The sequence below is a fragment of the Rutidosis leptorrhynchoides genome, chromosome 2 (genome assembly GCF_046630445.1).
Source record: "Rutidosis leptorrhynchoides isolate AG116_Rl617_1_P2 chromosome 2, CSIRO_AGI_Rlap_v1, whole genome shotgun sequence".
Taxonomy (NCBI): domain Eukaryota; kingdom Viridiplantae; phylum Streptophyta; class Magnoliopsida; order Asterales; family Asteraceae; genus Rutidosis; species Rutidosis leptorrhynchoides.
The window spans coordinates 81,580,891-81,596,121 of NC_092334.1; positions in this window are offsets into that span (position 1 = coordinate 81,580,891).

Genomic DNA, 15,231 nt, shown 5'->3' on the forward strand with positions numbered 1-15,231 from the left:
CCCCGTTGCGTTAGAGCACACCCGAGCCCATTTAATGAGGCATCATAATAAACCGTCATATCTTCTACACCTTCCGGTAACACCAAAACCGGAGCTTGACACAACTTTTCTTTCAACAATTGGAAAGCAATCTCTTGCTCATTTTTCCAATTAAATCTCGCGTTCTTCATTGTCAACTTTGTTAACGGAGAAGCGATTTGGATAAACCGACGATAATAACCGGCCAATCCGAGAAAACTTATGATTTTCGTAGGTGTGGTCGGTTGTCCCCAACTCTTTACCGTCTCTATCTTCCCCGAATCTAATTGAATACCTTCTTTGTTCACAATATGGCCAAGGAATTGCACTTCCCTTAGCCAAAATTCACACTTGGAGAATTTAGCATACAACTTCTCCTTCCGCAATGTCTTCAACACTTAGCGCAAATGGAGCTCATGTTCCTTCATACTCTTAGAATAGACAAGTAAGTCGTCAATAAACATAATCACCGACTTGTCCAACATAGGTTGGGACACTCGGTTCATAAGATCCATGAATGCCGCTGGTGCATTTGTAAGACCAAAAGGCATTACTACGAATTTAAAATGCCCGTAACGAGTTCGAAAAGCCGTTTTCTCAATATCTTCCTCACAAACCCGCATTTGGTGATAGCCGGACCGTAAGTCAATCTTAAAAAAAACGTCACGCCTTGGGGTTGTTCAAACAAATCATCAATCCGAGGCAATGGATAACGATTCTTGATCGTCACTTTGTTCAACTCCCGATAATCGATCCACATCCGTATACTACCATCCTTCTTCTTCACGAATAAAACCGGAACGCCCCATGGCGAAGCACTCGGTCGGATAAAACCCTTTTCAAGCAACTCTTGGGTTTGGTTCAACAACTCTTGCATTTTCGTCGGCGCTAAACGATAAGAAGTTTTAGCAATGAGGGTAGCCCCCGGAACCAACTCAATGCAAAATTCAACTTGTCTTTCCGCCAGAACACCCGGTAACTCATCCGCAAAAACGTCTTCGAATTCACTAACCACCGAAATTTCATGAATGGATGGTGTCTCTTCACGATTATCAACTACATGGGTAAGAAAAACCATGCCACCACTATTAAGGAAACGTCACGCCCGTGCATAAGTGCATAATGTTACGAGTCTCCTTCGCTTATCGCCATACATAATTAACTCTCCCCCACTTAGGGCCTTTACACGGATGGACTTTTCGTGGCATGCAATATCGGCTCTATAACGATCGAGCCAATCCATACCAAAAAAATATCAAATTCACCCAAAGTCATCGGGATAAGATCGATTTTAAAGGTTACGGCACCAAACAAAACATTACAATCTTTACACACATCAACCCCTAGCACCGTCTTACCATCCTCTATTTCAACTTCTACCAGATGACTTAACTTAGCTAGCGGTTTATTTAGCTTAGACACAAATCGAGGTGACACAAACGACAAATTAGCACCGCTATCAAATAGTATCCTTGCCGAATTAGAGTTAACCATGAAAGTACTAGAAATAACTTCATTGGATTGTTTGGCTTCATCGTTGGTCATCAAGTAGTTTTGTCCACTAGCCGTACCCGCCGCCTTCTCTAACTTCTTAACTTTATCACCCCGCAAATCGGGACACTCCGAATTTTGGTGTCCTTCTTTTTGACAATGAAAAAAGGTGATTTTGGTGGTTGAAGATGGCTTTGTACAATCTCGGGACAAATGACCCCGTACCCCATAATTGTAGCAAGTAGGGATATAATCCTCGAAACCACCTTTCTTCACGCTATTCACACTTTCGGAACCCTTCTTGTTCTTTTTGTTTGCAAAGTTCGAATGACTTGAACCTTCAAACTTTCTCTTAGAGAAAGAGAAATCACTTCTTTTCAGGACCTCTGGTTCGAAACCCCGAGCCAACTCAAACAACTCTTCAAAAGACTTAGCCATCCCCCTACTAATCTTATGTTTCAACTCATCGCTTAAAGTACGATAGAAATCTAGCATCCATATTCGGTCATCACCAACATACTCCGGACAAAAACGAGTCTTTGAAAAGAAAGTAGACTTGAGAGTAACCAAGTCCATTGAACCTTGTCGCAAATCGCACAACTCATCTCGGATTTTATTATGGTCAGCTTGAGTTCGATATTCATCAAAGAACTCCTTTTTGAACTCTTTCCACGACAAGCTCATACATTGTTCTTCACCATACAATTGAATTTTATTGTCCCACCACAACTTAGCCTCTTCACGCAACATACTAGAACCGTATCTCGTTTTCTTCTCGGGAGGAAATTCGGCGGTACGGAAAGCCTCCTCGATGTAAGAGATCCAACATGTACTTTTCAACGGATCCCTCTCCCCATTAAACATAGGAGGTTGAGCATCCTTGAAGTTCTTATAATGGAAGTCTCGCCTTCTATGTCCACCATTACCACCACCTCCTTCGAGGATAAATATTTCTAGCTTCGAATGCCTCTTCGATCACGACATTCATTCGTTTGTTGATTAACTCGGTTATTTGCTCGTCAATCGGTTCTTGGAAGATCTTTCTGACATCCGTGAGAAATTCCGCTTTTTGACGTTTAAAGATGGCCTCAACACTAGCTGTGAACTCGGAGTCTTCACTCGTACCTCCGTTATTGGTATCGTGCCCGTTTCTCATCTTCATTCTATAAAATGGAATATGTTAAACAAAGAAACAAACGAGAACAACATACGTACACCACACCGCCCCATCTTGCTCAATACTCATCGTACATTGATTGTTTAACACGATTTGCACCCGTAACAATGGTATCTAGTCATTGTTACGCGAGCACGTCGCATTAACTCTCTAGTACAATGTCTATCTCGCTCGATGATCGTAAACACAATGCAAAATAATTAACACAAAGTTAGTTCACCTAAGCCTAGGCACTAACCAAACCCGGTCCGACCCGTCTCCTACAAGTCCCGCATAAATCGCATACACAATAAAGTCTAAGTCTAGGCACCTATCTCAAGTCACCTAAATCCCTTAGACCATGCTCTGATACCACTTGAAATGTCCCAACCCGACTTTAACCCGAACCAATTTTTTTATTTTATTAAAGTAACTCATTCACACGCCACTTTAATTAGTTACATGATGTCAACTGATTCATATGAACATTCAAAACGTGCAACAAGTTTAAAGTTTACATAATAGAAGGCCCTTAATCAAATGTGTTGCAAGTTCGACCTCAAAATGATAGTTTTAAACCAAACGACACATGAGCATGGTTTGGGGCTGAACTACTTAAAACAATAGGTCATCTTCCAAAAGCTTCACCTAAGCAACCAACATGGGAATATCTAATTCCTGGCAATCCCTTTTCCCTTCTCCGCACTTATACCTAAAAAGTAAACAACGAGAGGGGTATATAATGCTTAGTGAGTGCAACAATTACGCGCATACATATATAACCTACTTACTTGCAACCACTTACACAATTACCGCTTACAAGCTAGCAACTAATTAGCATACTGTCGCAACGTAAATTATTAGAACTCCAAAATCATAAGCTAGCACGAAATGATAGCATATACTCCAAACAATATAATATGCTACACTACCACATAACCATGGTTAACCAATAGCAAAAGGGAATGGTTCTCGTGAAAGACCATCGGAGTTCACAACATCCATTAGCGTACTTAACACTGCATATCACTAACCCCCGGGTGGTGTCTTAGAATCGCGACTATCCCACCCTTCATGACGATGTGGTGTCTTAACACCGCGACTAACCCACATGTCTCTAAGTCTGGAGTGGTGTCTTAACACCGCGACTAACCCACTCGTTACATAAAATGTGGTGTCTTATCACCGCGACTATCCCACATTTCACACCACACAAATAAATACATTATATACATACACGTATAATTATTCCACTCACCTTAACTCCTAGGTGATGATTATACAACTCTGAAATCTTCAACGCAAAGTACCTAATACATTAAGTACACGATCAACACACAAACTAGTTAGACTAACCACCAACACTTAACTCTTGTGCATTAAATGACTTAATTATATTAAATGACCCATTTACACCAAAACCGCCCATTCAAGGTCAAGACATCATTAATCACTAAAGCTAGTGATTAAAGTCCAATAACACCAACTAACACAAATTTAGGGTATTTTCATACCCATCTTGCCCAACTAGGTCAACCATTACCAATTTGACTCATTTTAACATCAAGACCCACCATTTGGTCAAACTTGAACCCATTAACAAATCTTTCACTAACACATAAGTGTGTTAGTGATTCAACAACAACGTTAACTCTATAAACACCAAATTACATGACTAAACCCTAGATCACAACCCTTAGGGTTTCCATACATCAAGTTTACCCAAATTTACCCATTTAACCCCCAAATGGGTCTTACAAGTCACACATGAACAAACCCTAGCTACAAATCAAATTGAACTCAAAACTGGGAGTTAAAACTTACCAACACTATCAAAACGTAGCTAGAGATGTAGGGAACAACTTTAAAACTTGGTCTCGGGCAAGATTTGGTCTTCTTCTTCCCCAAAGTGAGCTCTCTCTCACTAAAACTCTATTTCTCTCTCTAAACTTGAAGTGTGTAGGTGAAAGAGTAATAAATGAGTTACGGATAAGCTTTGGATCAGTTTTTATGGTCTCAAATCATCCACAAAGTGAAAAGACTCAAATACCCCTCATTAAAACTCAAAATATCAAGAAAATCACCAAAAACACGTTACAGCCGCAAATTGCGCATGATGGCCGCAAACTCAGCCACAAAAAGGCGCCCATTTGGGTCCTGAACGGACTTTTGAACCCCAGCCAGCCACAAATTGCGCCTGGCACATTTTTCTTCTGTTTTTGAACTTGTTTTGGTCATAACCTTTAGACCATAACTCCGTTTTTGATGAATCAAATATCGTTGAAAACTTCATAAAGTGTACTTTCTAATGGTAAAGTTCTAAAACACAAAATCAAAATTTATTTGAGGTCAAAAGATACATTTTTATACCATGTAACTTAAATGACGTCCAAGTTTTAACGTTTACAAACCCAAATTCGAATCTAGGGACATAAACACCACCACAAGCAACATATTACGGAAAAACAGGGTGTAACACACGAAACATCAGTGGTGTTTGGTGTGGGGTGCGAATTTGCGAGGAAAGATGTCATCTTCGGAATCTAGATGACCTCGAATGGCAAGCACGTTTAGAGAGTCTTGCTCATTGGGCCATTTTAGGGTGATCTTGAGAATTTCAGCACAATATGAAATCGAAGGTTATGCGCTGCCAAATGTTACTCCATCTGACGGCGCATATTAATGATTTAAAAATCGTGTTTGATGAAGTGACATTATATTCACAATTATATGGGATATACATAATTACATTGTTAGTGAAATAATAGCCTTAAAACTATATATACCATGCTAATTCAAGCCTACACAAAACTAATAATACGATATATATTGAAAACGTTCAAAAAGGAACATTAAAAATGAGTAAAATGTCTTTTTTCGGAATCCTGACGACCTCGAATGACAATACATTTTCCAAGAGTCTTGGTGTTAGGGTCGTTTAAGGGTGATCTGGAGAATTTCAGCACAATCTGAAATCAAAGGTTATGCGCCCCCAAATGTTATTCCATTTGGCGGCGCATATTATTGATATAATGAAGTGACATTAGATTCAAAATTATTTGCGTTATATCTAACTACATTGTAAGTGAAATAATAGGCCTTAGAGCAATATGTATCATGCTAACTCATGCATACACAAAAGTAATAATACGAGATATATTGAAAACGGTTAAAAGAGCGTCTAAAATAAAAAAATGCAAAATTAAAGGTTTTCGAGGCCTCATTTCGAAAATTATTTGGGATAAACCGCCTACGGCGGTTTGCCAACGGATATATCTAGAAAAAAATACATAATTTAAAAAAAATGGTGACTAAATCGGAGCTACGAGTGAAAAGATACGATAGATCTAACATTTTGGCCAAATGCGCAAAACACCAAACACCACGAACCGTTGGTGGTGTTTGGTGCGGGGTGCGAATTTGCGAGGAAAGATGTCTTCTTCGGAATCTAGATGACCTCAAATGGCAAGCACGTTTAGAGAATCTTGCTCGTTGGGCTGTTTTAGGGTGATCTTGAGAATTTCAGCACAATCTAAAATCGAAGGTTATGCGCCGCCAAATGTTACTCCATCTGGCGGCGCATATTAATGATTTAAAAAGCGTGTTTAATAAAGTAACATTATATTCACAATTATATGCATTATACATAATTACATTTTGAGTTAAATAATAGGCCTTAAAACTATATATACCATGATAATTAATGCATACACTAAAGTAATAATACGATATATATTGAAAACGTTCAAAAAAGAACATTAAAAATGAGTAAAATGTCTTTTTCGGCATCCTGACGACCTCGAATGACAATACACTTTCCGAGAGTCTTGATATTAGGTTCGTTTAAGGGTGATCGGGAGAATTTAAGCACAATCTGAAACCAAAGGTGATGCGCCGCCAAATGTTACTTTATTTGGCGGCGCATATTGTTGATATAAAAAGCGTGTTTAATAAAGTGACATTAGATTTAAAATTATATGCGTTATACAAAACTACATTGTGAGTGAAATAATAGGCTTTAAAACAACATGTACCATGCTAATTCAAGCATACACAAAAGTAATAATACAATATATATTGAAAACGGTCAAAAGAGCATATAAATTAAAAAAAATGCAAAATTGAAGTTTTCGAGGCCTCGTTTCGAAAATATTTTGGGACAAACCGCCTACGGCAGTTTGCCAACAGATAAATCTTAAAAAAATACACGATTTAAAAAACACGGTGACTAAATCGGAGCTACGAGTGAAAAGATACGATAGATCTAACATTTTGGCCAAAGGCACAAAACACCAAGCACCACGAACCATCGGTGGTGTTTGGTGCGAGGTGCGAATTTGCGAGGAAAGTTGTCTTCTTCAGAATCTAGACGACCTCGTATGGCAAGCTAGTTCAAAGAGTTTTACTCGTTGGGCCGTTTTAGGGTGATCCTGAGTATTTCAGCACAATCTGAAATCGAAGGTTATGCGCTGGCAAATGTTACTCCATCTGGCAGCGCATATTAATGATTTAAAAAGTGTGTTTAATGAAGTAACATTATGTTCACAATTATATGCGTTATACATAATTACATTGTGAGTGAAATAATATGCCTTAAAACTATACATACCATGCTAATTCATGCATACACAAAAGTAATAATATGATATATATTGAAAACGTTCAAAAAAGAGCATTAAAAATGAGTAAAATGTCTTTTTCGGCATCCTGACGACCTCGAATGACAATACACTTTCCGAGAGTCTTGATGTTAGGGTCGTTTAAGGGTGATCTGGAGAATTTCAGCACAATCTGAAACCAAAGGTTATGCGCCGCCAAATGTTACTCCATTTGGCGGCACATATTATTGATATAAAACGAGTGTTTAATGTAGCGACATTAGATTCAAAATTATATGCGTTATACATAACTACATTGTGAGTCAAATAATAGTCCTTAAAACAATATGTACCATGCTAAATCATGCATACACAAAAGTAATAATATGATATATATTGAAAACGGTCAAAAGAGCGTCTAAAATAAAAAAATGCAAAATTGAAGGTTTTCGAGGCCTCGTTTCGAAAAAATTTTGAGACAAACTGCCTACGGCAGTTTTCCAAAGGATAGATCTTGAAAAAATACACGATTTATAAAAAAATGGTGAGTAAATCGGAGCTACGAGTCAAAAGATACGATAGATCTAACATTTTGGCCAAAGGCACAAAACACCAAGCACCACGAACCATCGGTGGTGTTTGGTGCGGGGTGCAAATTTATTAGGAAAGATGTCTTCTTCGGAATTTAGATGACCTCGAATGACAAGCACTTTTAGAGAGTCTTACTCGTTGTACCGTTTTAGGGTGATCTTGAGAATTTCAGCACAATCTAAAATCGAAGGTTATGCGCCGCCAAATGTTACACCATCTGGCGGCAGATATTAATGATTTAAAAAGTGTGTTTAATGAAGTGACATTATATTCACAATTATATGTGTTATATATAATTACATTGTGAGTGAAATAATAGGCCTTAAAACTATATATACCATGCTAATTCATGCATACACAAAAGTAATAATACGATATTAAATGAAAACGTTCAAAAAAGAACATTAAAAATGAGTAAAATGTCTTTTTTAGGCATCCTGACGACCTCGAATGACAATACACTTTCCGAGAGTCTTGATGTTAGGGTCGTTTAAGGATGATCTGGAGAATTTCAGCACAATCTGAAGTCAAAGGTTATGCGCCACCCAGTGTTACTCCATTTGGCGACGCATATTATTGATATAAAAAGCGTGTTTAATGAAGTGACATTAGATTCAAAATTATATGCGGTATACATAATTACATTGTGAGTGGAATAATAGGCCTTAAAACTATTTATACAATGCTAATTCATGCATATACTAAAGTAAAAATACGATATATATTGAAAACGTTCAAAAAAGAACATTAAAAATGAGTAAAATATCTTTTTTGGCATCCTAACGACCTTGAATGACAATACAATTTAAGAGAGTCTTGATGTTTGGGCCGTTTAAGGGTGATCTAGAGAATTTCAGCACAATCTGAAACCAAAGGTTATGCGCCGTCAAATGTTACTCCCTTTGGCGGTGCATATTATTGATATTAAAAGCGTGTTTAATAAAGTGACATTAGATTTAAAATTATATGCGTTATACATAACTACATTGTGAGTGAAATTTTAGGCCTTAAAACAATATGCACCATGCTAACTCATGCATACACAAAAGTAATAATATGATATATATAGAAAACGGTCAAAAGAGCGTCTAAAATAAAAAAAAATGCAAAACTGAAAGTTTTCGAGGCCTCGTTTTCGAAATTTTTTTAGACAAACCGCTTACGGAAGTTTACCAACGGATAGATCTCGAAAAAATACACGATTTAAAAAAAAACGGTGACTAAATAGGATCTACGAGTCAATAGATACGATAGATCTAACATTTTGGCCAAAGGCACAAAACACCAAGCACCACGAACCGTCGGTGGTGGTTGGTGTGGGGTGCGAATTTGCGAGGAAAGATGTCTTCTTTGGAATATAGATGACCTCGAATGGCAAGCACCTTTAGAGAGTCTTGCTTGTTGGGCCGTTTTAGGGTGATCTTGAGAATTTTAGCACAATCTGAAATCGAAGGTTATGCGCCGCCTAATGTTACTCCTTCTTGCGGCGCATATTAATGATTTAAAATGCGTGTTTAATGAAGTGACATTATATTAACAATTATATGCATTATACATAATTACAGCGAAATAATAGGCCTTAAAACTATATATACCATGCTAATTTATGCATACACAAAAGAAATAATACGATATTAATTTAAAACGTTCAAAAAAGAACATTAAAAATGAGTAAAATGTCTTTTGTAGGCATCCTGACGACCTCGAATGACAATACACTTTCCAAGAGTCTTGATATTAGGGTCATTTAAGGGTGATCTGGAGAATTTCAGCTCAATGTGAAACCAAAGGTTATGCGCCGCCCAATGTTACTCCATTTGGCGGCGCATATTATTGATATAAAAAGCGTGTTTAATGAAGTGACATTAGATTCAAAATTATATGCGTTATATATTATTACATTGTGAGTGAAATAATAGGCATTAAAACTATATATACCATGCTAATTCATGCATACACTAAAGTAAAAATACGATATATATTGAAAACGTTCAAAAAAGAACATTAAAAATGAGTAAAATGTCTTTTTTTGGCATCCTAACGACCTTGAATGACAATATTCTTTCCGAGAGTCTTGATGTTAGGGTCGTTTAAGGGTGATCTGGAGAATTTCAGCACAATATGAAACCAAAGATTATGCACCGGCAAATGTTACTCTATTTGGCGGCGCATATTATTGATATAAAAAGCGTGTTTAATGAAGTGACATTAGATTCAAATTATATGTGTTATACATAACTACAGTGTGAGTGAAATAATAGGCCTTAAAACAATATGCAACATGCTAACTCATGCATACACAAAAGTAATAATATGATATATAATATATTGAAAATGGTCAAAAGAGCGTCTAAAATAAAAAAAATGCAAAATTGAATGTTTTCGAAGCCTCGTTTTGAAAATATTTTGAGACAAACCGCCTACGGCAGTTTGCCAATGGATAGATCTCGAAAAAATACACGATTTAAAAAAAACGATGAGTAAATCGGAGCTACGAGTCAAAAGATACGATAGATCTAACGTTTTGGCCAAAGGCACAAAACACCAAGCACCACGAACCGTCGGTGGTGTTTGGTGGTGCGAATTTGCGAGGAAAGATGTCTTCTTCGAAATCTGGATGACCTCGAATGGCAAGCACATTTAGAGAGTCTTGCTCGTTGGGCCATTTTTGGGTGATCTTGAAAATTTCAGCACAATCTGAAATCGAAGGTTATACGCCGCCAAATGTTACTCCATCTGGTGGCGCATATTAATGATTTAAAAAGCGTGTTTAATGAAGTGACATTATATTCACAATTATATGCGTTATACATAATTACATTGTGAGTGAAATAATAGGCCTTAAAACTATATATACCATGCTAATTTATGCATAAACAAAAGAAAGAATACGATATTAATTGAAAACGTTCAAAAAAGAACATTAAAAATGAGTAAAATGTCTTTTTTAGGCATCTTGACGACCTCGAATGACAATACACTTTCCGAGAGTCTTGATGTTAGAGTCGTTTAAGGGTGATCTGGAAAATTTCAGCGCAATCTGAAACCAAAGGTTATGCGCCGCCCAATGTTACTCCATTTGGCAGCGCATATTATTGATATAAAAAGCGTGATTAATGAAGTGATATTAGATTCAAAATTATATGCGTTATACATTATTAGATTGTGAGTGAAATAATAGGCATTAAAACTATATAACATGCTAATTCATGCATACACTAAAGTAAAAATACGATATATATTGAAAACGTTCAAAAAAGAACATTAAAAATGAGTAAAATGTCTTTTTTGGCATCCTAACGACCTTGAGTGACATTATTCTTTCCGAGTGTCTTGATGTTAGGGTCGTTTAAGAGTAATCCAGAGAATTTCAGCACAATCTAAAACCAAAGGTTATGCGCCGCCAAATGTAACTCTATTTGGCGACGCATATTATTGATATAAAAAACGTGTTTATTGAAGTGACATTAGATTCAAATTATATACGTTATACATAACTACATTGTGAGTGAAATAATAGGCCTTAAAACAATATGAACCATCCTAACTCATGCATACACAAAAGTAATAATATGATAAATATTGAAAACGGTCAAAAGAGCGTCTAAAAAAATATATTCAAAATTGAAGGTTTTCGAGGCCTCGTTTCGAAACATTTTTGAGACACACCGCCTACGGCAGTTTGCCAACTGATAGATCTCGAAAAAATACACTATTTAAAAAAATGGTGAGTAAATCGGAACTACGAGTCAAAAGATACGATAGATCTAACATTTTGGCCAAAGGCACAAAACACCAAGCACCACGAACCGTCGGTGGTGTTTGGTGCGGGGTGCGAATTTGCTAGGAAAGATGTCTTCTTCAGAATCTAGATGACCTCGAATGGCAAGCACGTTTAGAAAGTCTTGCTCATTGGGCCGTTTTAGGGTGATCTAGAGAATTTCAGCACAATCTGAAATCGAAGGTTATGCGCCACCAAATGTTACTCCATCTGGCGGCGCATATTAATGATTTAAAAAGCGTGTTTAATGAAGTGACATTATATTCACAATTATATGTGTTATACATAATTACATTGTGAGTGAAATAATAGGCCTTAAAACTATATATATCATGCTAATTTATGCATACACAAAAGAAATAATACGATATTAATTGAAAACGTTCAAAAAAGAACATTAAAATGAGTAAAATGTCTTTTTTAGGCATCCTACGACCTCGAATGACAATACACTTTTCGAGAGTCTTGATGTTAGTGTCGTTTAAGGGTGATCTGGAGAATTTCAGCTCAATCTGAAACCAAAGGTTATGCGCTGCCCAATGTTACTCCATTTGGTGGCGCATATTATTGATATAAAAAGCGTGTTTAATGAAGTGACATTAGATTCAAAATTATATGCGTTATACATTATTACATTGTGAGTGAAATAATAGGCATTAAAACTATATATACCATGCTAATTCATGCATACACTAAAGTGAAAATACGATATATATTGAAAACGGTCAAAAAAAGAACATTAAAAATGAGTAAAATGTCTTTTTTAGGCATCTTGACGACCTCGAATGACAATACACTTTCCGAGAGTCTTGATGTTAGGGTCGTTTAAGGGTGATCTGGAGAATTTCAGCACAATCTGAAACCAAAGGTTATGCACCGCCAAATGTTACTCTATTTGGCGGTGCATATTATTGATATAAAAAGCGTGTTTAATGAAGTGACATTAGATTCAAATTATATGCGTTATACATAACTACATTGTGAGTGAAATAATAGGCCTTAAAACAATATGCACCATGCTAACTCATGCATACACAAAAGTAATAATATGATATATATTGTAAACGGTCAAAAGAGCGTATAAAATAAAAAAAAATGCAAAATTGAAGGTTTTCGAGGCCTCGTTTCGAAAAAAAAATTTAGGCAAACTGCCGTACGATAGATCTCGAAAAAATACATGATTTAAAAAAACGATGAGTAAATCGGAGCTACGAGTCAAAAGATACGAGAGATCTAACATTTTGGCCAAAGGCACAAAACACCAAGCACCACGAACCGTCGGTGGTGTTTGGTGCGGGGTGCGAATTTGCGAGGAAAGATGTCTTCTTCGGAATCTAGATGACCTCGAATGGCAAGCACGTTTAGAGAGTCTTGCTCGTTGGGCCGTTTTAACGTGATCTTGAGAATTTTCGCGCAATCTGAAATCGAAGGTTATGCGCTGCCAAATGCTACTCCATCTGGCGGCGCATATTAATGATTTAAAAAACGTGTTTAATGAAGTGACATTATATTCAAAATTATATGAGTTATACGTAATTACATTATGAGTGAAATAATAGGCCTTAGAACTATATATACTGAAATTTCTCGTTCATATTGATTATAAACGTTCCATATTAATTGATTTCGTCGCGAGGTTTTGACCTCTATATGAGACGTTCTTCAAAGACTGCATTCATTTTTAAAAAAACCATAACCTTTATTTTATCGATAAAGGTTTGAAAAGCATTACGTAGATTATCAAATAATGATAATCTAAAATATACCGTTTACACACGACCATTACATAATGGTTTACAATAAGAACATATTACATCAAAAATAAGTTTCTTGAATGCAGTTTTTACAGAATATCATACAAGCATGGACTACAAATCTTGTCCTTATTTTAGTATGCAACAGCGGAAGCTCTTAATAATCACCTGAGAATAAACATTCTTAAAACGTCAAAAAAAATGTTGGTGAGTTATAGGTTTATCCTATATATTATCAAATCATAATAATAGACCACAAGATTTCATATTTCAATATACATCCCATACATAGAGATAAAAATCATTCATATGGTGAACACCTGGTAACCGAAATTAACAAGATGCATATAAGAATATCCCCTATCATTCCGGGAAATCCTTCGGACATGATAAAAACGAATTCGAAGTACTAAAGCATCCGGTACTTTGGATGGGGTTCGTTAGGCCCAATAGATCTATCTTTAGGATTCGTGTCAATTAGTAGATCGGTTTACTAATTCTTATGCTACCAAGCAAAAGGGGCATATTCGGCTTCGATCATTCACCCATATAATGTAGTTTCATTTACTTGTGTCTATTTCGTAAAACATTTATAAAACTGCATGTATTCTTGTCATAACCCGTCCTTAACCCTAAGAACGAGTTAGATAACGTATGATTTCATTGCGAGGTATTGACCTCTATATGAGACATTTTTAAAAGAAAACTGCATATATTTTACATTACAAACCACAAATCTTATTTTTGATACAAGCTTTAGACGATAGAAAGATGATTATCGTTTAGCGATAATCTTCAACTTACAAACTTTACAAATAATGATAACAAAACGATTTCTAGTATATTTTACAACACAAATCCTCGGGTATGCAGTTTTATTTTTGACACAAATATGCGTACGCAAGATCCTGCTCAAATTCAACATAATGCAGCGGAAACCTCTAATTATCACCTGAGAATAAACATGTTTAAAACGTCAACATAAAGTTGGTGAGATATAGGTTTAGTGCCGGCAGCAATATATATATAGACCACAAGATTTCATATATAAACAGTTTAATAAAAATATTCTAAGTGGTTGAGCACTTGGTAACCATACTTAACATTTAATCACGTCGCATATTCCCTTTATTATGAAATCTTACTACACCGTACCAAGTGTAGTCACGAAACGAAGTACTGTGCAACCGTTGAATACTGGTCGTCCAGTCCGGTTGGGGTTGTCAGGCCCGATAGATCTATCAACAGGATTCGCGTTTACAATACCGCTGTAAATATTAGTTACCAAGCTACAGGGAAGTATGCCAGTGGTACAACTCAACGTAGAATATATTTTTCAGTTACTTGTGTCCATAACGTAAAACATAAAATACATGTATTCTCATCCCGAAATATTTAGAGTTTAAAAGTGGGACTATATACTCACTTTCATCTTGAAGATATGTAATTTCGACTTGGTCTCCGATTGATATCACAAACCTATCCATATATAGTTTATCAATATATTTCTATTTTAAACAATCGTCACATATATATACTTTTTATACTTTTAATAGTTTTAATAATTTCTTAGTCCGTAGTTAGCAGTTCGTTGTTAGAAATTCAATTTTAATGGTTCATTTTTAGATGTTTAATATACCCGCAATGAAATAAATAAAACCCCCAACGAAATAAATAAAACCCCATCGTATATGTATTGGTCGAGATTAATCTTGACCCACGGTACCGGTGTTGTCAAATGACGTGTTGCGTACATAAAGTACCGGTGTTGTCAAATGACGTGTTGCGTACAATCATGGGATCTTATGATTAATCTTCTCGTATTATTTACGGGTGATCCTG